Source organism: Condylostylus longicornis, unplaced genomic scaffold (genome assembly GCF_029603195.1).
Source record: "Condylostylus longicornis isolate FDR11 unplaced genomic scaffold, ASM2960319v2 ptg000152l, whole genome shotgun sequence".
NCBI lineage: Eukaryota > Metazoa > Arthropoda > Insecta > Diptera > Dolichopodidae > Condylostylus > Condylostylus longicornis.
Window position 1 is genome coordinate 491639 of NW_026578120.1, and position 22762 is coordinate 514400.

General features: G+C 30.1%; 1 protein-coding gene across 1 annotated transcript in view; it reads right to left on the reverse strand.

The window, feature by feature from the left end:
• The window catches only part of LOC129615844 (snake venom 5'-nucleotidase), a 159646-nt gene extending 138003 nt beyond the window's left edge, over positions 1 to 21643 (reverse strand). The window contains exon 1 of the mRNA XM_055531228.1: positions 21086 to 21643. The gene's annotated coding sequence lies outside the window, so the exon portion shown is untranslated. The remainder of the gene's footprint in view (positions 1 to 21085) is intronic.
• Positions 21644 to 22762: the final 1119 nt, after the last annotated feature.

Consider the following 22762-nt stretch of genomic DNA (forward strand, 5'->3'; position numbering starts at 1 on the left):
ACAAGGAATACTTGTTACAAGAAATCTAGATTTAGATAATTTAACTAATAACTGTTCAAATCATAAACTTGTAATAAAAGCAAATAATGTAATAAAATTTTCAAAATGCTTTGTTACCATATATATAAATACACTTTTTCTAATAATATACAGAAGTTTAAAAGTCATGTTATCATGCCTATTAAAAATTTAGCACTTATAAAAAATATTGATAATATAACACTTGAAAATTTGTACATTGAAAATATACAAAATAGAAAAATAATTGATTATGTAGAATTTAAAAACAACTCCTCTATTCCTTCCTCCAACCTTCTCTACTTTTACCGTATTAATCATAATGATTCTAATTGTAATTTCAATAATTTTAATTAAAACTAAATGTATTAAAAATTTAAAAACTAATAACAAAAAAAATAAAATGCATACACCTAAGATTTCCGGGACGGAAATCTCTAGGGAGGGAAGTGTTATATTCGATTAATACACAATTAATGACCATGTGATTATGCTTGCCCTAAATGCTTATACTAAACATGAGGCGATCATTCCAAACGAGCATGATCGGTTTTTGCTGAATAAAGTAGAATCATAGATACAGGATGTGCGAGACTCAATGGTATTCCCGAAGCAGGGTGATAGAAGTAACCCAGTTCTTTTTTTATTTTATAATAATTCTTTTTGGGTTCTTGTTCTCGAGTCATGGGGCCTCAAAGTTGGAACATGCAAAAACCGTCTAATTTTCACATTTTTATTAAAGACTCGGGAAATGCGACAGGTTTGTACACTCATTTTAAAGCTAAATTCTCCTCTTAACGGTATACCACTGGATGCAAAGACTTTTTTAATTTCAGAAGTATTCAAGTGCAAAGTCAAAGTTTTTCAAAATTTTTTTTACTAAATTTGCGTTTTTTACAGGAAGAAAAAGTCTGACCTTCGTTTTGATATAACATAATATTGAAAAAATTTTATGTGTTTTTAGGTGTTTTTCATACAAGTAATTTGACATATTTGATTACAGGTATTGTAGTTATTTTAAATAAATAAATATTTTAAAATACTCTTTTAAGCAATATTTTAAATCAGTAAAAGTTTTTACTGATTAAAAAGTAAAAATTTTCGCCACTATTGCGGGTTTGACAATGATCAATTATTTCCTTTAGTATTCCTTATTCGTTATTCTGAGTTTTTATCAATCAGTTTTTAGTCCAACACAATTAAACTGAAACCGCAAGCAGCAACTTCAAAATTAGTTAATTTTTGCTGCCTGCCATATTTTATTCTTGACAGTATATCTTGACTGCATAATTTATTTTTATACATAAATAAGTTACATATTTTTCGAAATATGATTATTATTTACATTTACAACATAATTTTGTTTTGTCGCTGCACTCGTAGCGTTTTTTAAAGCACATTAAAACATATGAAAACATTTTGTTAAACATATTAAAATAAACTAAAAAAACACGATTCTATCAAAATCGCGAAATGAAAATACACGAATACACAGCGACAGAACTCACCGACAGACCAGCAGACGGACATTTTTCCTACAGTAATATTCACGATCCACGTTTCTCCATCTCGAAAAAGAATTTTCGTTTGAAATTCGTAATGTGGAATTTGATGTAGAAATTAATACACCAACAATAATATAAAATATACTCGTATATATGTTTACGCACATTAATAAAGTTACTTAAGAATGGATAAGCAATGTATTGCAAGAACTGGCGTGGTATAACTATCCAGAACACAATAAATAAAGTATTAGCCCTCATAATCCTCTCAAGAATAGAAAAAAAAATTGACGAAGATCTCCGTGAACAACAAGCTGGCTTCCGTAAACCGCATTGGTGCATAGACCGATTTAATACTCTAAGATTAATTGTAAAGCAATCGGTTGAGTGGAACACGACATTTGTCGACTTCGAAACGGCCTTTGACGCATTATACAGGAAGCTATTTAGAAACCACTTCAGAAGAGAAGGTTGCCTGGCAAAAACATTTTCATAAACTCAATGCTGCAAAACAATAATGTGGTACATACGCAATATATGTATTGTGTTCATGAACAAAAAATTCACAGTTCTCGCTATATATAGCGATATACTGTGTTTATAAAAGGCCTAAAATAATCTATGATATTGAAATAATGATCAAGACATTATACAACAACGAAACCAGAATACTTCGCAATGGAAAATTAAGTGAACTCATAAGTATAAATACAGCTATTAGACAAGGATGCTCATTTCTCCGCTGCTTCAATGTGTCTTGGATGAAATAATGACACAAGCTACAACAACACCCAGAGGAATCAAATGGGTAATGATGAGTCGCCCTGAAACCCTCGAATATGCCATGCAGACAAAAATTAATCTTCAATGGGAGAAAGCCAAATAGCTTGTCTGCGATTCAATATAAAGAAAACGAAGTCACTTGAATTAATAGCAGAAACAATGAGCAGTTTATTAACGAAACACCAATCGAAAATGCCACAAGATTCAACTACCTTAGTAGTATAATTATTACACATGGGGGAATTTGACACTATGTAAATCAAATATCGCAAATTTGCGTATGCGAAAGTAGAAAAAGTGGTACTACAGAATGCTACTTTCGCCTACTTTTCATTCACTACTTGCCATTTTGTTTAGGAATCTTATTGCGAAAATCTAAGTTTTTGGAAATATAAAACTAAGTGTTATAGTTATTTTGCTTTATTAAATTAAAAAAAACTTGCATTTCAAAATTACTATAATTAACTAAATTTTTGTAATTAATAATTATAATTATAGGTCAAAATAAAATACAAAACCATTCCGGTTTAAGAAAATATCAAAATAGCACTAATTTTTAACGCTTCTCTTTTCTCGGCTTTACTACTTTCCAGTTTTATTTAAAAAAATTCAAATGCTTACTTTGAAAAAACTGTCAGAAATGTCAAAAACAAAAAAGTTTACAAAATGCTTCCAGTTGTATTGCTAAATTTTTTTCGATGCGATTTTGTTACATAGTAACAAACCACTTGCGAATCGCAAATCAACCTACACAAATTTGCGAAATTCGTATTTTTACATATACATAGGTCACCGGATGTTCATCGACAGGTGCCTAAGAATAATATGCAGGATCTTCTGGCCAAGAAGAATTAGTAACGACGACCTGTCGACACTACCAGGCGAAGAACCAAATAAGAAGTTTTATTCTTGTTAATGGCGATGGATAGAGCATGCCTTGCGAAGACCACCTAAAGCAATCGGCCTCTGTAATGTAATACATAGATAATATATATGGCATTTGTTAGTAATATGAAATCGTACATCAGACAGACTTTTTCGTGTCTCTTTTAATCTTATTCCTTCTCATATTTCATGTTTTTGTTTTTTCCATAGCTAAAGAAAAGAAAATAATTGAGTTCCAGATTCGCTTTTTTTAGAAACCATAAATTATTTATTGTTACCAAAAAAGTAACATTATAAAAGCTAGAATTAAACTAGAATTAAACGAAAAAATTTTGAAAAACAATATCTTAAATATAAAAACTTTTTTTCATGATACAAAATAAATCACTTATAATATGCACAGTTCGTCTACACGGTTCTTATTGTTTATCAATAAAATAAGTTATATTTTAATTACATGTAATTGATTTACTTCAAATGCATAATGAATTGTCGTTCTTCTTTTTTTATCCTACTTCGCTCATGAAAGGAGCACAGGGCTGGTGCATATATTGTTGAAATTGTAGATAACCATGAACCGGTCTCTTTAATATTTAATGTTATTAATTTTTAATTTTTGTATTTTGCTGGTATTTTGTTTTTTAATATTCAATATTATTGAAATATGGTAATCAGTTAATATTAATTCTCTATTTTTATATGTAATGTGTATAAAGCTATATAATATTGAATATAATTTTTATAATGACCTGCCTGGGCTTTGAGACTCTTGGAGACTCTTCAGTTAAAGGATCAGTGCAATAATTATAATTAATAAATTATAAAGTAAAATTAATCTTAAATTTCCTAAAGAAATATTAAATAACAGATTTAATTTTCCAAAAAAAATATAAATAAGAATTTAGATATTTGTACAAACCTGTATACGTACTGATGAACAAACATTCATAAGTATGTATATTTTGGTCATATCCAGATGAGTATGTAGCTAGCAAATAATATAATTAGACATTCCCCGAAACTAATTTGTTTAATAAGTGTGTACCTAATTACACGTATTCATACACAATCTGACATAGCAGATAAATAAGTACTTAATTATCATGTATTACCTCTGTATCAAGTTTTTGATGTTGTTTTATATTAAAAATTCCATAACTTAATTTCAGTCAAAACCCATCTCAATAAAACCAACCAGCGGAAAAAAAAAACAAAACAGAAGTTCAATATTTTGCATTCGCATATACACAGGCCCTAAGGGGTTTCTAAAAAGTGCGCCCCCCCTTACACCGTTTCACCTATTTTATTACTGTGAACAAAATATAATAGGCATTGCACATTGTGCATCACAAAGCACTTTCTTGTAACCTTATTATACTGAATGCAGAACTAATTATAGAATTAAAGTCTGGAACTAAACTTTCAATTTTTTGTTTTATAAATTCAAAAACAAGGTTTTATTTAACTGTATGTTTTTTATGAAATTATTATCATATTTATATCAATCAAACCAAAAAATTTACTTTTTGACGTAAGTGAAACTTATTGTAAAAGGTTTTATGAAAATTATATCAAATGAACTTTTTCAAAACTTATTTGAATATAAAAAAAGTAAAAAGTTATTTACTTATATACTTAAATAATTGTTCATAGCGAAATTTTATTCGTAATTTTAAAATTACGAATAAAATTTGACTTTTTATTTCACAAATCGCCTAAGAAATGATGCAGCGTATAAAACAAGTTTCGACTTGCATTCAAAAATTTAAAGGAAAGTCAAATTTTCGTTCTAAAATTAGTGACTTGAAAACTAAGCTTTTTATGAACATTGGAACAAGCTTTAATACTGTTCATTATATTTTTTAGATTTTATTAAAATAAATGCATTTACTTATATTTATAGGCTTGTGGTTTTGAATGTGCCATACTCTTATTTTTGGATGACTTACTCTACATTAATTCAACATAAAAATTCTTAACATTCGCTTGATTATTAAACAACATTTTTTCAATTCAATATAAGTAGTAGTTATTACCAATTAATATTTAATTCTGTGATTGATAACAGTTTTTTCAAAAACGAAAGCAGAACATAGTAGTAGAAATTCATGACGATCATGTAATTTTGAAATTCATTCAAAATTTTTTGTTAAACTAATGTCTTTACATCCAACAAGTCCCAATACTCAATTTTTTTTACGAAATATTACGAATTTTTGGATTAGTTCCTGTTTTTTTCTTTAAATGCCACTGATCGTGTCATATTTTTTATTATTTTTTTTTTTTTTACGTAAAAAAGAGTTTAATATTTTAAAACATCTCAGGATATTATACACATTTTTTAAAAAGCTTCCCATTTAAATTCTATTGCACGAAAAAGAAAGAAAGGTAGGAGGAAAGAAAAAATGAAAAAAAAATTCAAATTCATATTTCAATATGATTTCAAATGTTAATGAGGAAGGATGTATGATTTTTCATGCACATTTTTTGTTTCCCAATAGGGTAAGTTGAGTAGCGTCGACTAACAAAAATGTTAATAAAAGTAATATAGGTTGACACATTTCAACAATTTGAACTATCTCATTTCGATTATTTATACGTTACTTATAAAATTGTTTCAAATAATTTCAGTTAGTTTTTAAGTTATTAAAAATAAATATGTATGTACCTACTTCCAATAAATTTTTTTTTAAATAATTGTTTTAACTATTTCAAACATATTATATTAAGTACTTCAAAAATTTTGCTGTGGTCTTCTTTCATATTTTATTAGCATGTAAACAAGAGCAATCTATTTATAAAATTGCCCTGCCTGTGTATGAATCTTAATAGTAAACGCAAAGGGACAAAAATTTACAGATATCAGTACCTACTACCTGTAATTTTAAAATCGGAGTTTTTGAGTCATTTGCTAAGATAATATTTATTATAAAAATTAAAAAAGATATTCGAATCCGGTCATAAAATATATTATTGTCTTTTCCAAAACCTTTTAAATATTTTTTTACTTAAATAGTATATTAAGTTTTAAAAATTTTGCTCAAAAATAGGGGTAAAATTTAGAAGTGTATATAAAATTTGTATTTCACAAATAATATTTAATTGTATTTTAGATATTATTTTCTAATTCCCTCTTCAAATTTTTTCTTTACTATGTATTCATATCAATAATTAATAATTATCTTTCATTAATTATATTTTCAACTTAACACAGTTACTTCCAATATCTTGAGTTAACTAACCCTATGAGAAAAAAAAGCTGTTCCCTTAAAAATAATGAAGTGCTTTCAGTAACAAATAAAACGTTGAAGGCGAAGGTTGAAGACATGCACAGTTCGTCTACAGGGTTCTTATTGTTTATCAATAAAATAAGTTATATTTTAATTACATGTAATTGATTTACTTCAAATGCATAATGAATTGTCGTTCTTCTTTTTTTATCCTACTTCGCTCATGAAAGGAGCACAGGGCTGGTGCATATATTGTTGAAATTGTAGATAACCATGAACCGGTCTCTTTAATATTTAATGTTATTAATTTTTAATTTTTGTATTTTGCTGGTATTTTGTTTTTTAATATTCAATATTATTGAAATATGGTAATCAGTTAATATTAATTCTCTATTTTTATATGTAATGTGTATAAAGCTATATAATATTGAATATAATTTTTATAATGACCTGCCTGGGCTTTGAGACTCTTGGAGACTCTTCAGTTAAAGGATCAGTGCAATAATTATAATTAATAAATTATAAAGTAAAATTAATCTTAAATTTCCTAAAGAAATATTAAATAACAGATTTAATTTTCCAAAAAAAATATAAATAAGAATTTAGATATTTGTACAAACCTGTATACGTACTGATGAACAAACATTCATAAGTATGTATATTTTGGTCATATCCAGATGAGTATGTAGCTAGCAAATAATATAATTAGACATTCCCCGAAACTAATTTGTTTAATAAGTGTGTACCTAATTACACGTATTCATACACAATCTGACATAGCAGATAAATAAGTACTTAATTATCATGTATTACCTCTGTATCAAGTTTTTGATGTTGTTTTATATTAAAAATTCCATAACTTAATTTCAGTCAAAACCCATCTCAATAAAACCAACCAGCGGAAAAAAAAAACAAAACAGAAGTTCAATATTTTGCATTCGCATATACACAGGCCCTAAGGGGTTTCTAAAAAGTGCGCCCCCCCTTACACCGTTTCACCTATTTTATTACTGTGAACAAAATATAATAGGCATTGCACATTGTGTATCACAAAGCACTTTCTTGTAACCTTATTATACTGAATGCAGAACTAATTATAGAATTAAAGTCTGGAACTAAACTTTCAATTTTTTGTTTTATAAATTCAAAAACAAGGTTTTATTTAACTGTATGTTTTTTATGAAATTATTATCATATTTATATCAATCAAACCAAAAAATTTACTTTTTGACGTAAGTGAAACTTATTGTAAAAGGTTTTATGAAAATTATATCAAATGAACTTTTTCAAAACTTATTTGAATATAAAAAAAGTAAAAAGTTATTTACTTATATACTTAAATAATTGTTCATAGCGAAATTTTATTCGTAATTTTAAAATTACGAATAAAATTTGACTTTTTATTTCACAAATCGCCTAAGAAATGATGCAGCGTATAAAACAAGTTTCGACTTGCATTCAAAAATTTAAAGGAAAGTCAAATTTTCGTTCTAAAATTAGTGACTTGAAAACTAAGCTTTTTATGAACATTGGAACAAGCTTTAATACTGTTCATTATATTTTTTAGATTTTATTAAAATAAATGCATTTACTTATATTTATAGGCTTGTGGTTTTGAATGTAGTTCTGCTTAACTTTTTTAATTTTGGAGATAAATGTGTGAAACAAATTATGCGCCATTTCATTGAAACAAATTATGCGCCATACTCTTATTTTTGGATGACTTACTCTACATTAATTCAACATAAAAATTCTTAACATTCGCTTGATTATTAAACAACATTTTTTCAATTCAATATAAGTAGTAGTTATTACCAATTAATATTTAATTCTGTGATTGATAACAGTTTTTTCAAAAACGAAAGCAGAACATAGTAGTAGAAATTCATGACGATCATGTAATTTTGAAATTCATTCAAAATTTTTTGTTAAACTAATGTCTTTACATCCAACAAGTCCCAATACTCAATTTTTTTTACGAAATATTACGAATTTTTGGATTAGTTCCTGTTTTTTTCTTTAAATGCCACTGATCGTGTCATATTTTTTATTATTTTTTTTTTTTTTACGTAAAAAAGAGTTTAATATTTTAAAACATCTCAGGATATTATACACATTTTTAAAAAGCTTCCCATTTAAATTCTATTGCACGAAAAAGAAAGAAAGGTAGGAGGAAAGAAAAAATGAAAAAAAAATTCAAATTCATATTTCAATATGATTTCAAATGTTAATGAGGAAGGATGTATGATTTTTCATGCACATTTTTTGTTTCCCAATAGGGTAAGTTGAGTAGCGTCGGCTAACAAAAATGTTAATAAAAGTAATATAGGTTGACACATTTCAACAATTTGAACTATCTCATTTCGATTATTTATACGTTACTTATAAAATTGTTTCAAATAATTTCAGTTAGTTTTTAAGTTATTAAAAATAAATATGTATGTACCTACTTCCAATAAATTTTTTTTTAAATAATTATTTTAACTATTTCAAACATATTATATTAAGTACTTCAAAAATTTTGCTGTGGTCTTCTTTCATATTTTATTAGCATGTAAACAAGAGCAATCTATTTATAAAATTGCCCTGCCTGTGTATGAATCTTAATAGTAAACGCAAAGGGACAAAAATTTACAGATATCAGTACCTACTACCTGTAATTTTAAAATCGGAGTTTTTGAGTCATTTGCTAAGATAATATTTATTATAAAAATTAAAAAAGATATTCGAATCCGGTCATAAAATATATTATTGTCTTTTCCAAAACCTTTTAAATATTTTTTTACTTAAATAGTATATTAAGTTTTAAAAATTTTGCTCAAAAATAGGGGTAAAATTTAGAAGTGTATATAAAATTTGTATTTCACAAATAATTTAATTGTATTTTAGATATTATTTTCTAATTCCCTCTTCAAATTTTTTCTTTACTATGTATTCATATCAATAATTAATAATTATCTTTCATTAATTATATTTTCAACTTAACACAGTTACTTCCCATATCTTGAGTTAACTAACCCTATGAGAAAAAAAAGCTGTTCCCTTAAAAATAATGAAGTGCTTTCAGTAACAAATAAAACGTTGAAGGCGAAGGTTGTGCTTGTTGTTTTTCCGCTGTTTCAAGAATTTTAAAGTAGTTATGAATGAAAATATTAATATATTTTCTTGATTTTTCAAATATATTTTATAAATTTTACCTGCTTTATAATAAGTGTGAATTTATTTTAATATTTCTTCTCAAAAAATAGCCACTTCGATTTAAAAAAAACCCATATAAAATAAGATCGTGCTTTCAAGTTTCTCTCTGAGCATTGGGACTTGTTAGGTATAAAGACATAGACAAGGTATAAAAAAAGCGTGCTCGATTTTTTCGATACCCGATTTACTTTTATTTTACGTATCCACTACGAATAAAACGCATTTAAAAAAGTATACAATGTCAAGAACTTTTACTAAACTTTTTGAAATTTGATACTATGTAAAATTTACGTCGTAAACGCATTATTGAAGTCACGGAAAATATGGGTAAATTTTTAGATCTCATCGTAGCGCATCGACAAAAAAAATGACAATAACAAAAATTATCGAGAAATTTCGAGTTTTGCAAAAATTACAAAAAAAAAACAAAAATTCTGACTGTGTATTTCGAAAACTATGGCTAGAATCAAATTAATCATCGAAACAGAAATAAAGAACGATCAATCGTCTCTAAAACAAGTTCCTTATGATAACTCTACGTTGTATGGTTCCGAAGTTATAAGAATTTATTCATATGCAGGAAAAGGCTTTTTTCAACAGGCTTTAGCTCGAAAACGAGTAAACTTGCACTCTCCCCCCCACTCTGATTTTTTGTTTAAGGTGTCTTAGGCAATAGAAAAAATTCTTTAAAATTTTTTGTTCTACGTGAATTATCTATATATTAATTCATTTAAGTTAGATTGAATAACATACATACTTATAAAATTCTTAAAATCTTTAATTGATTCTTATTTGTTTCAATTCTTAAATTGACAAAATGAATAAATAATTGATTAAATTATATTCGCCACAGGCAAAAAAAATTAGATTTAGGGCTCTTACAAATTAATAATAGTTCGTTGGTGTCCAATTCGTTTTTCCTAATGCTTGTATTTATTTATTCCTGATGATCTCGTTTTTTGAGAAATAAATGTAGGTACAGCATTTACGTTCTCCTTTTCTCGTAGACTATTGCTTCTACATCCTTGGACGCAACATCTTCGATCATTTTTATTTATATAAACGTAATCAAATATATGTATTCTTAAATCTCAAATAAATATGGATACAATAAAAACTTTAAAAAGTACACCAAATGCTACCAATTTATTAAGTAAATTTTTCTTTTAAAATAAACTTTAAGTTTATTCTTTCAAATTAACCCCTGTTTTATACTGAACATTCATTACAAGCAAAAAAAACTTAATTAATGTAAATTATAAATCTTCATTTTATTTATTAACAAATAATTAATTAAAATTATTCACTAAATTTAAATTAAGATTAAATTTTAAAGAGCAAATAAAATTATTTTACCGATATATCCCTCGCGCACAAAATTTATATGTATGCTAAACAAAATTCAATAGTTCTTTCATTTGTAAAAACTTTCCATACACACAAATGCGAAAATGTGCCTTGTCTGGAATAAAACCATGACATTTTAAAGCATAAAACTTGAAAGAACTTTATAAAGTTTTAATATGTTGTCTTCATAAAATTTTAGTATATAAGTATTTAGTATACGTCTGTTAAATGTAATACTTTTTGAGAAAATGATGGCGTCGTCGTTTTCTCAATGTTTAAAGTTCTTTTCAAGTTTTGTAAAATAAAATTTAATGTTTTAAAAACTTTTTGCTGTCAAAACGTATGTTCTTTTTAGCACTTTTCCAAAAAATTTTTTGAAAAAAGTGCTTATTAGTTTCACTCTGTCTGTCCGTCCGTCCGTCCGTCCGTCCGTCCGTCCGTCCGTCCGTCCGTCCGTGGACACTTTTTTTGTTTACAAAACTTCTACACCCTTGAAGATAGAAAGCTGAAATTTAATACGTACATAGATCTTTACTAGAAACTTATTTCCGTAGAACAAAATTTTTACCTATCTCCCCCCCTCTAGAAGTTATACCCCCCCAAAATCCTAAAAATGGCCTTTTTTTAAATATTTGTTGCAATGAAACCATAAGCATTTTTGAAATTTTGCAAACGCAGAAAGGCAGTGGCTTGCTTCCCCTAGCGCGATATACTATATTTAAACTTTAGAAAAACAAAATGGCCGTTCAAATTTACCGTTATCTAAAGTCCTTTTTTTCCAAATTTTTGATGTCATTTTTCTTCTAGACCCCAGCCTGTAGAAGCTTGAAATTTTAGGAGCTTTTAGACATTAACAAATAGTTCATTTCGTTAGAAGAAAATTTTTTTCCATCTCCACCCCCTCTCAAGTTATCACCTCTTGAAATTTGTAAAATTTGAATTTTTGACACCTTATATTTCCGAAACCGCAAGCTTTTCCAAATTTTTATAAACGCAAAAAGCTAACGGTAAATTCCATGAAATTAAAAAATATAATTATTTCTCTTAACTCACACAATTAACCCTTAAAATCGAGCATTATGTTAACCCCTTTTTATATTAATTTTTGCTTTATTTCAAACACTGCATATATGCGTCATCCTAAATATATGCAATTCTAGAAATAGTTTTGTAAATGAATGAAAATAATTTTAATAGTTTGATAGGTATACATAGACTGTATTTAAAAGCAGAATTTTCACTTGTTGAAGGGAAAAGTGCTACAATACAAACCATTGGTTTGACCCAACTTTATTTTATTTTATAATGGTTTTAAAATTTTTAACTTTTCCGTTTGGCTTATTTTTTTTTTAAATCAAATTTTTTTTTACTGAAATTACGTCACTGTTTTCTCTTTTTAAAATTTTTTAAGTTTTATACGAGACAGACCTATTTCATAAGTTAGAAACATATCACAATGTTACATACATTTTTAGCAAACTTATATAAACTAGCAAACTTATTTAAATTGCTTAGTATGTAAAATGTGAACTTTCTCAAATTTCAAAAAATACACAAATGTCAATTCAATACTTCAAAAAAAAAATCTAAGATTAAATTGTAGACAAAATCTAATGACTACACATCAGACTGAAATTTTCTGATGACACTAAGACAAAAACTTAAAAAAATTTGATAATTTTTCTACTAAAATAACGAAAAACCAACTGATCGCTGCTCCAAACTGCAATAACAAACTTTTTCAAAAATCTGACCGGAAATATGATAAGAGTAGAATAAAATTTCTATTATTTTTCGTCAGACAAATTCAATTATTAATAGAACTATTAATGCCAGTTTTCCATGAGCCTATAAGAAGCTATTAAAGCGAAATCATGCACAAATATTTTATAATTTTACTTACATATATTGGCGAAATTGATTTGTCCGATTTAGAAATTGCTACTGCTTAGCAGAAGAATTTTTTGTGTCAAATAAAACTTTATAACTTTTACCTATTTAAGCTAAAAATCTGATGAATTCTTTTAAAAATAGAACTTTAAATTATTGAAATTTTAAAAAGTTCTATTTTAATTTTTTGTTTAGATGTTATTTTTGAGTAACGTATTTATTAGTGAAAATCAATATGAGTTTGTTTTTTCTTATATTTTCTTATATGAATATGAAAGTTTGGCTTAATTATTTTTTTTTATTCAAAATGCATGTATAACTTCCTCGTATTACGTTAATTCCGCATAAACAATTAACGCCAAAAAGGTTTATGTTCCACATAAAACCTTTATGTAAAAAAATTGCCACCCTTTTTAATTTTCAAGGTTCAAAAAGCAGAAACTCCCAGAGTATGCAAGACATTTGTGTTTAAATTACAATGTTAATTACAATGTTTAAATTATAATGTTAACATGTAATTGAGAATTTGTTTTTTATTAATCTGACGCATTAAAAAAAATACGAAAGGACAAATCTTAAAAACGCAATTACTAAAAACAGTAGTTGAGCACTAATAAAGCCTTATATTTCTGGGCGAGTGATATGTATACAGCTTTAATCAGACTCAGATTAAATCGCAGATTTTACCGCGTATGTAAACATTACATTTGTGTGTCGGCAAAGTTCGTCATATCTGTTACATAAAACGTGTTTGCATTACACCAATTTCATCAGACTGAGATTACATCTTGATCTTACATTTTGCCGTTTATGTCAGCAGTATCTAAGTTCTTCGAAAGAATATCAAATATGAATCTGGTCCGCAATTACTGTATTATTAAATAATTTTAGATTAGAAACTTTTATACGTTCAGGAAACATTCATGGAGATAATCGTAAGAGATTAAAGTTAATTTTTTTAAAAAATATTGTTAGCAATTCATAACTTTGTCAAACAAAACCTGTACATACCTACAATACGTATACGTGAATGCCTGATTGTCGAGGCCCCAAATAAATAACTCAGTATTTTACAGGGTAAAATATTTCAATTCGAGAATATGTTTAAAAATTCTACTATCATTACATCAAACTAATCTTATTATAGAATCTCGTAATGCAATATTAGATGTGAAAAAACATAATATTTAGAATTTAATTACAGATATGGAACTGAAGAAAACATGGAAATCTGTTCTTAATTAATGCAAAAATATTGTAAGTGAAAATGAAATTACGCCGAAATTTGAAATGAAATCGCCAGTCAAAAAGCTAAACTCTGCAATATAATTTAAATGTTTTTAATAACTTTATAAATTCGATAAGAAATGGACTTACGCGTCGCATTTCAAACGATTACTTTAGTTTGCAGTTATTATAATTTTAAAGGGTAAGTCATTACTACAGATACATAAAAATGAAATAATCGATGAAATTTTAGAAAAGTAATAATATTGAATCGTGCTTATAAACCCAAACTATATACTTCTTCCACGGGATTATCTACCCTGCCGTGGTGTAGGAGCTGAGTAGGGTCAAGGAGTCTTGGCATGGGTTCCCAGATGAGGCCTTAAACCAAAAGATAATCAAACCCTTTCCCCGCGCCTATCCCTCCACTGCATCCTATCGCTCCTGACTCCCCCTGGGTCGGATTAAGGTGTTACGCAACCCATGCCGATAAACAGCTTGGCTGGGGGCCCAGACAAATAGCCCAGTCGCTAACGGACCACCCGGATACCTGGTGCCCTCCGGATTATTTAGCCTTGTCTAGGTACGGCGGATCTCTGCCTAGATCGACATCCTTTCTCCGCAACTCGTGGGATCAGAATGGAGAGCGCAAATCAAAATAACGTGGATGAGTCCGGCACTCATAAAAAGCCGGAAGGAAATTTGACCAAGCCAGTTTCTGCAAACCGTGCTGAAACATCGCTGAGGGCGAGTTCACTACAAAAACCGCAGGCGAGCACCAAGAATGCTAAAAGCACTGGTGCAAAACTTAAACTGCGTAAGGAGTCCCAACCGGGAACGAGCTACCGCACACAAAGCCAGTATGACTCAGTAAGGCCTAGTGTCGGTAGTAGCTCGATGGCTACAGTAGCACAAACTGGCAAAATCAAGAAAAGAACGCCGTCAGCAACGAAAACGCACTCGTAAAGGGCCTATAGGGAACGGCGCATCATGTAATCTGGGGAAGCTCGGATACCAACATGAGAGGTGAGTCACTTTTAGAATTTATTTTAAGCACTAACCTCACATTATGTAATAGAGGCTCAGAGCCCACTTTTATTACTAAAAATCGGCAGGAGGTTATAGATATAACTCTTGCCTCAAACGTTCTTGCTACTCTGGTCAGGAATTGAAAAGTGTCAAAGTGTCAAAAGGTCATTCCTTTTCTGACCACCGTTATATAGAATTCGAGCTGATAACCAACCGAAACGCTCCCTTGATCTTCAGAAACCGCAAAAGGACAGAGATTCGCTAAGCGACCTCTTGGGTAGTGGGGTCTCCCCTCGTCCTAGGACTAGTGGGGGCCTTGATAGTATGGTCTGCACGCTCACCGACGCAATAAATGGCGCCTCTAGGGTGGCGTGTTCACTAACTTGGTTAGGAGGCAAAATAAAGCCGCAATGGTGGTTCGAGGAGTTGAATGCTCTTCGTAAAAAATGCAGAACTCAATTCAACAGAGCAAAGTTCAGCAGGGCATCATCTGATTGGAACGCATATAAGGATGACCTCAGAAAGTACAAGCGTCAGCTGAGGAGGGCGCAGCGATCCTCCTGAAGGGAGTTTTGCGGAAGGATTTCAGGGTTGCAGAGGCATCTAGACTAAGGGGAGTCCTGGCAGGTGACCCAGTTGTGCCAAGTTATCTGCTGGCAGCTGACGGCTCCAGGACCAGCTACGCTTCGGAGTCCTTGGAGCTGCTTCTGGATGCGCACTTCCCGGAATCCTTGGGGAAGTCTGCTCTGAATGTCTACGACAGCGAATCTTGTTCCTCGGAAGTGGTCACCGAGGGTGGAATTCTCTGGGCTATCCGCAGCTTTCAGCCTTTCAAGTCGGCGGGCCCGGACGATATAGTGCCAGCGGAATTACAAAATGCGGCAGAGGTCATCCTGCCCTGGCTGAAAATTATCTACGAATGCTGTATAGACCTAGCTCACATTCCAAAATCGTGGAATGTTGCCAGGGTCGTCTTCATTCCTAAAACTGGGAGGAGCTATCACAGCTGTCCAAAGGACTTTAGACCAATTAGTCTAACATCGTTTCTACTAACAATATTAGAAAAATTGATAGACGCATACATAGAGAGCAACCTTAACCCGAGGTGGGTGTCTCCGGCACAACATACGTATCGGAACGGTAGGGCAATGGAAACGGGCCTACACTCCTTGATACGCTACATTGAAGGGTCCCTCAACTGCGGGGAATACACACTGGCTGCCTTCCTAGACAACAACGTGGCTGCGTTTTCAACAATGTCAGTCAGGCTCTGTCGGACCTCTCAGTTCATGGCTCCCTGACTGCCCTGATGGGGAATATGCTGTCGGGCAGATCCATCAGGGCCAGTTTTGGCGGGTCATGCATTGAGCGCTCTGTTGGAAGGAGCACCCCCCAAGGGGGTGTGCTTTCTCCTCTTCTCTGGAGCCTGGTAATCATTCGGTTACTAGTACTCCTGGAGGGGGAGGGCTATAAGGTGTTCGTGTTGCCCCACGGGTCACGCTTCGATTTTTGCGGACTGGGGGCACGGGGTGGGGTCAATTGACTTGGTTCCTCCCGTGCTCTAATTCGTGAGGAATTTCGGTCCTGCCGAGGCAAAGCTTGCAGGACGGTCAGGGATGGCTCCGTCCATTTCTACACGGATGGATCCAAACTTGACGGAAAGGTGGGTGGGGGTGTTTACTCCGAGCAATTGGGAGTTGAACTCTCCTTCCGCCTGCCGGACCACTGCATTGTCTTTCAGGCAGAGATGGCCGCAATCGGGGAGGCTCTGCGCTGGCTTGGTGAGCATATGGTGTTCGTGTGCAGTGTTAGCATCTTCACGGACAGCCAGGCCGCAATAAGGGCGCTGGAGTCGGAGACCTCTACGTCCAGAACGGTCCTTGAATGCAGGTCGTCTCCTAACGAGATGGCGAGGCAATTCGAGTTAAACTTGGTTTGGGTTCCCGGACACAGTGGAATCTCAGGGAATTGCAAGGCGGATGAGCTTGCGAGACATGGAACGACCCTCGGAATCCTACCTGAAAACCAGAACCTGGGCATACCTCTAAGTACTCACAAGCTGCTGCTACGCAGTGCGGCGGTGAAACGTACCAATCTCAGATGGGCGAATGGAACTGGGTGTAACGCGGCGAGGAAGTTGTGGCCAAAGCTAGACTTGACACTGTCTGATTGGCGATCATGCCAGGAGGATGGGCCGCGCCGCAAACGATCTCTGTAGGAGCTGCTGTGACGAGGAGGAGGAGAAAACAGTGACCCACCTACTATGCTCGTGTCCGGCGTTGGCGAACTCCAGGCGGATGTTTCTTGGGTCCCACTTTTTCGAGCGGGCCACGGACCTAGCGAATGTAAATGCTAGGGACCTTGACCGGTTTCTGAGCAACTCGGGCTGGTTCTAGTGAGGGAGAGAGGGTGATCCAGCGGCATCACAACGCGCCTCAGTGGCCTAGGTGTACCCTTCGGGGGGCCGCGCAACCTAACCCAACCTAACCTACTAAGCACAAAACCAGAACACTTATTTAAAAAAATTAACGATTTAGGATTTGTTAATATATTTCCTAATGTAGCAAATAGTCATGTGTCGTTCGCTAACAAACTAATCTTGAAGAACGAATCACTTCACTGAACTTAGCTGATTAGTTCAATTCTGCAAAAATGAATCGTTCACTAAGAATTCCAATTCTCTTTTTTAGTTATTAAAAAAATTTACTGCACACACATATTTTATTTACAATTGGTAGTTGATATACATTTTATATTTTTTCTTATTTCCTTCTGTATTAATATTATACAATACAAATAAAATTGAACAATATACTAAATCCAACGCTCATAAAAACGAACAATATACTCCTATATGCAATGCTGATAAAAGCAAATGATAAGTAAAATAAATTAAATACTATACACACAAAAGTAACCAAATCAGTGGCCTAATATATATACAATCCAAGTAAAATTGAACATTATACTAAATCCAATACTCATAAAAACGAACAACAAACTCCTATATGCAATGTTGATAAAAGCAAATGATAAGTAAAATAAATGAAATACTATACACACAAAAGTAATCGAATCAGTTGCCTAATGTAATTACAATACAAGTAAAATCGAACGATTAGTATACTAAAGCCAATACAAATAAAAACGAATGAGACCTGAAGCACAGCCATCTTTATATTAAAAGAGTATATGTACATTAAAGGAGTGTATGCCTGAAGTAAATGAAATTTTATTCTATAAATTTATACAAATAAAAGTGGCCGAATCAGTTGCCTTACCAATATAATACACAACACAAATAAATGTATTTTATAAAACGAAACATGAAGTACAAATGAGCTCCAATACAATTAAAATTAAACAACATATTAAATAACCCTCTAGCCATGGGATATAAAACACTAAATCCAAATCAAAGAACTAAATTCAATACAAAGAAAAACGAACGAGAACTATTCAAATATAAAAACAATGCTATTCAAATAAGATTGACCGATTCACGTCACTCGTACCTATTAGCTAATTTAAATGAAAAAATTAATAATCTACCTAAATAAGAAAACTGAAAGATTGAACTAGTTGATTCGAATTATAAGCTAACTGTATGAAATAAAAAAAGGAAGCATTAAACTAGGCTACCCTTTAATTTTATGCATAAATATGTCTTATATTTATGCATAAAATATTTAAAAAAGGATCATGATAGTAATTATGATTGCTTTTTTGCCTAAATATCTTAAATAAAAAAATTAATCATTATAAGTTAACATACTAACCCATTAAGGATTAAAATAAAAGGTTAAAATAGATTAAACAAAAGTTTTAAAAAATTAGTATAGGATTTCAGCTTTTTTCGAGGATTAAAAATAAAGGTAATTGCAATTTCTTTTATAAATAATAAATTTAAACTCAAATGGTTTAAAATTTTTATTTCTTTAAATTTAAGAAATTATTTATATTTTAACTGTTTTATAATTTAACAGTTTTTTAAGTAAAAGTTTTAAATTTTCTGTATGTTTTACACCTTTTGGCTTATATAAGTAGAGGCATTTTATGATTCAAAACTTATTACTAATTTACAAAACCCAGCACATACTTATTCTTTTCTTTAAAATTTACCATAAATACGAATAGCCATATAATTCAGTTTCTTCAAGCACAAACGACTTAAGTCTGTTTTACTGATTTCGAGATAAATGAATTTAACACTTCAAATTAAATTTTGAAAAAAGTTAAATATTTTGAACCAACTTTTTTTTTGAACGAAAGATAATTAAAAAAAAAGCAATTAACTCATAATCTGATGTAAAACAACTAATAGTAGTCTCATAATTATGAAAAAAGTGACATATGTAGTTATACCAAATTTATAAAAAGTACTTTGCTAAGCGTAGCTCGAGTTAGGCGATTTGTGAAAAATTACTTTTGTATTATCATCAAATTAATTCGACTTGACATACTTTGGGTGACTTAAGTTATATTGAAAAGGAAAAATTTTTTATATTATTCCTACGTTTTTTTTTTTTTTTTTTTTTATTGGTGTGAAAAGAAAACTTCCTTTTATTCGGAATAAAATACTTTTATTTTTCGCTAATATATTTCGTGCGCTACATACGCACTTTATCAAAGCTGATTTTCTTTGATAAAGTGCGTATGTAGCGCACGAAATATATTAGCGAAAAATAAAAGTATTTTATTCCGAATAAAAGGAAGTTTTCTTTTCACACCAATAAAAAAAAAAAAAAAAAATTATATTTCGGAAAAATTATCAACCATTGGAAAAAAAAAAATTTTTGAATATTCCTACGTTATTTGATTTTGCACTTTTTTTTCATATCATTGTCATAAAAAACATTAAACATATATGGAGGTAACAAATGAATAAACTTCAAGTAAAAATTATTTCTAAAAATTTAAAACAGTTGTTAACAATTTAATTAAATTAAGAAAGGTAACAGTATCTTTTATTCTTCCTCGGATTTTCCGACCAAATCTGGATAAGTATCTGCTAAATCTCCAGTCTTAATCGTTTTGTAAAATTTGTGAAACAAAGCACCAATAAATTGCATCAAGTACTCTAAGTTTTTCTTTTTTTGGACTAAATTTCGATTCTTCTTCAATTTGGAGTATACCTTGAAAATCTAACTAGTTAACATCTCGTCTTAAAATATTTAAAAAGGTTCTTTGTATAATCTGTTCTTGTTAAATATAATTCCAAAGTCAATTTTTTGAAATCTGTGGGGTGGGTCTTTGGTTATATTTATTATAACCAAAAAACATGAAATTATATATACAGAAGAGAAGTGAACGAAATGAAGGATTGAACGATATTTTATAATCGGTCAGTAAAGAAAAGTAGTTCATTCGGAACGAATCACTGAAATGAAAGATATTGCCCATCACTAGTAGCAAATATGCAGGTTTTTTTTTTGTCTTGCCGGTGAGTGTTACAGAAGGTGAGAGATCTTTGTTGGAAATCAAATGTTTTGGAAAGAATTAGAAATAATCTGCGATCAACAATGTATTAGGATACGACTAAATGTACTAACAACTATAAATATTAATTATGAAATAGCACGTTATTTAGATTAATTGGATATAGCTATTAAATTTTCTAATATGAAAGGGCGTAAAGCCTTGGTGCAATTTTTAAAAATAATATTGAATAAACTAAGCATTGAAATATTAGGACCCCTAAATATCAATTGCCCCAGGCCTCTGATTTCGCTGAAAGCCCCTGCGTGAATGTATGTATATAAATAACTACTTTTCACGAGTTTTTAATTCTAGATATTTGGTTAAATTTTCACATAAACAGCTTGTTATATTCAAATTAAAATTAAGTATACTTTGAAGCTCTAATAACTCTCATGCATATGTTTTATGTGTGTTACTTGATTGATGTTGTTCCAAATGTTCTAAAACTTAAAAATAAACGTATGTAGAATTTTCATTAATATTTTCACTTACCTTTGATAATATTATTAAAGAAAATCAAAACATATATTTGTATACAGATACCAGAAGTTAACGGTAATATTTCAATACGTTCTAAAATATTCTTTGCAGTTACAATATAATAAAGACAATAATATAACAAAGCAAAATATTTAATAAATTTTTTATTCCTTTTGATATCACATCGTCAAACAGAGGCTACTTTCAAGAGTCAACTTAAGCATAAATATATTAACTTACAAATTACGCGTTCGCGAATAGTTAATTAGTTAAGTGACCTTGAAACAAAATTTATATACAAGTTACAAACACGGTTTTTTCATTCAGCAAAACACTAACTATATGAATACATATATACACAAATAGACAAATTTATATATGTACATACATGTCTGTATATTATTAAATTTATATTGAAAATAATAAAATATAAAAAAAATTAAGGCAAGATATATTTTTGCACATTTCTCTTTTCCTTACTTAACTTTTAATTACATAGGACGTTCAAACCTTATGCAAGTAAAAATGAAACTAAAATTCGGCACAAAATTTTTTCTTTTTTATGTTGTGCAGTGTTGCCACTTTAGTCCAAACGTGGCCCATTTCTTATTTACCGTGAAAACAGCACTATAATGCATATAAGGCAATGCTTTGCATATAAGGTCACACACGAAAACCGCTAACGTCAAAATAGGAATTTAGGTTGTAATTTCTATGCTCTTGTTTGGTTCGTAATTAGCCGTATTTAGCCTATTTTCTTAATCTTGAAGAAAGTTTTAATATTCCTCTTTTTATACAAAATTTGATCATAAAAATGTAACAAGAAACTAAAATTAAGTTATAAACTATGTGTAATGCTCTCTGTAATGCGGACTTATATTTCCTTTTTCATATTAGTTCCGTTAAGTTTTTAGTTGTAAAATATTGAAAACATTGCAAAAGTTCTCACGTCAACATTATGTTGTAAATTTTATATTGTTTTGCTAAAGGTTTCACTTCCAATTTATAGTTATTCTGAAATTTTTTCTGACTGTATAAAACAGACCAACAAAACAACCTAATGTTACATTTGAAATAAAAAAGTGTAAATTTGAATTAAATTTCTAGTTAGACTACAGATAATTGTTTTATATATAAAATTAAGCATTTTATAAATTTTTACTCATTTTTTTTTAATTGTTGTTGATTGGCAGCCCCGATGTTATGTTGTGTTCACAATCAGAGAGTCAATACTTTACTACCACTGTATTAAATTCTACTACATTTTCGTGCATTTAATAAATTTAAAGAAAAATCATTTTTGCAAAATTTTTAATTTTGCTTGTTTTTCAAATTTTATTTCCTTATGAAACTACAAAATCTGATTATATTTCGATTATGTGTGGTCTTTCATACAGTAACGATGCTGCAGAACCTAAATTACCTGAATTGAAATTAATAAGAACTGAATTAAGAAACTAACGAATTAGAAATACTAAAAGAAGGAGTATCTTGAAAAAACCGACGAATTAGAATAAAATAAAAGGAATTTTTTCTAGTTATATCTTTCTTTGCTCCGAGCATTGTCAAAGGCGTAACAGGAGTGTATTTATTTTATTTTCTTAAAATATGTGTGATTTGTAAGAAGGATAAATTAAAAATTTTTTTTAAAGTAAAAACTAAAAAATATTTCAAAATATTTCTTCATTT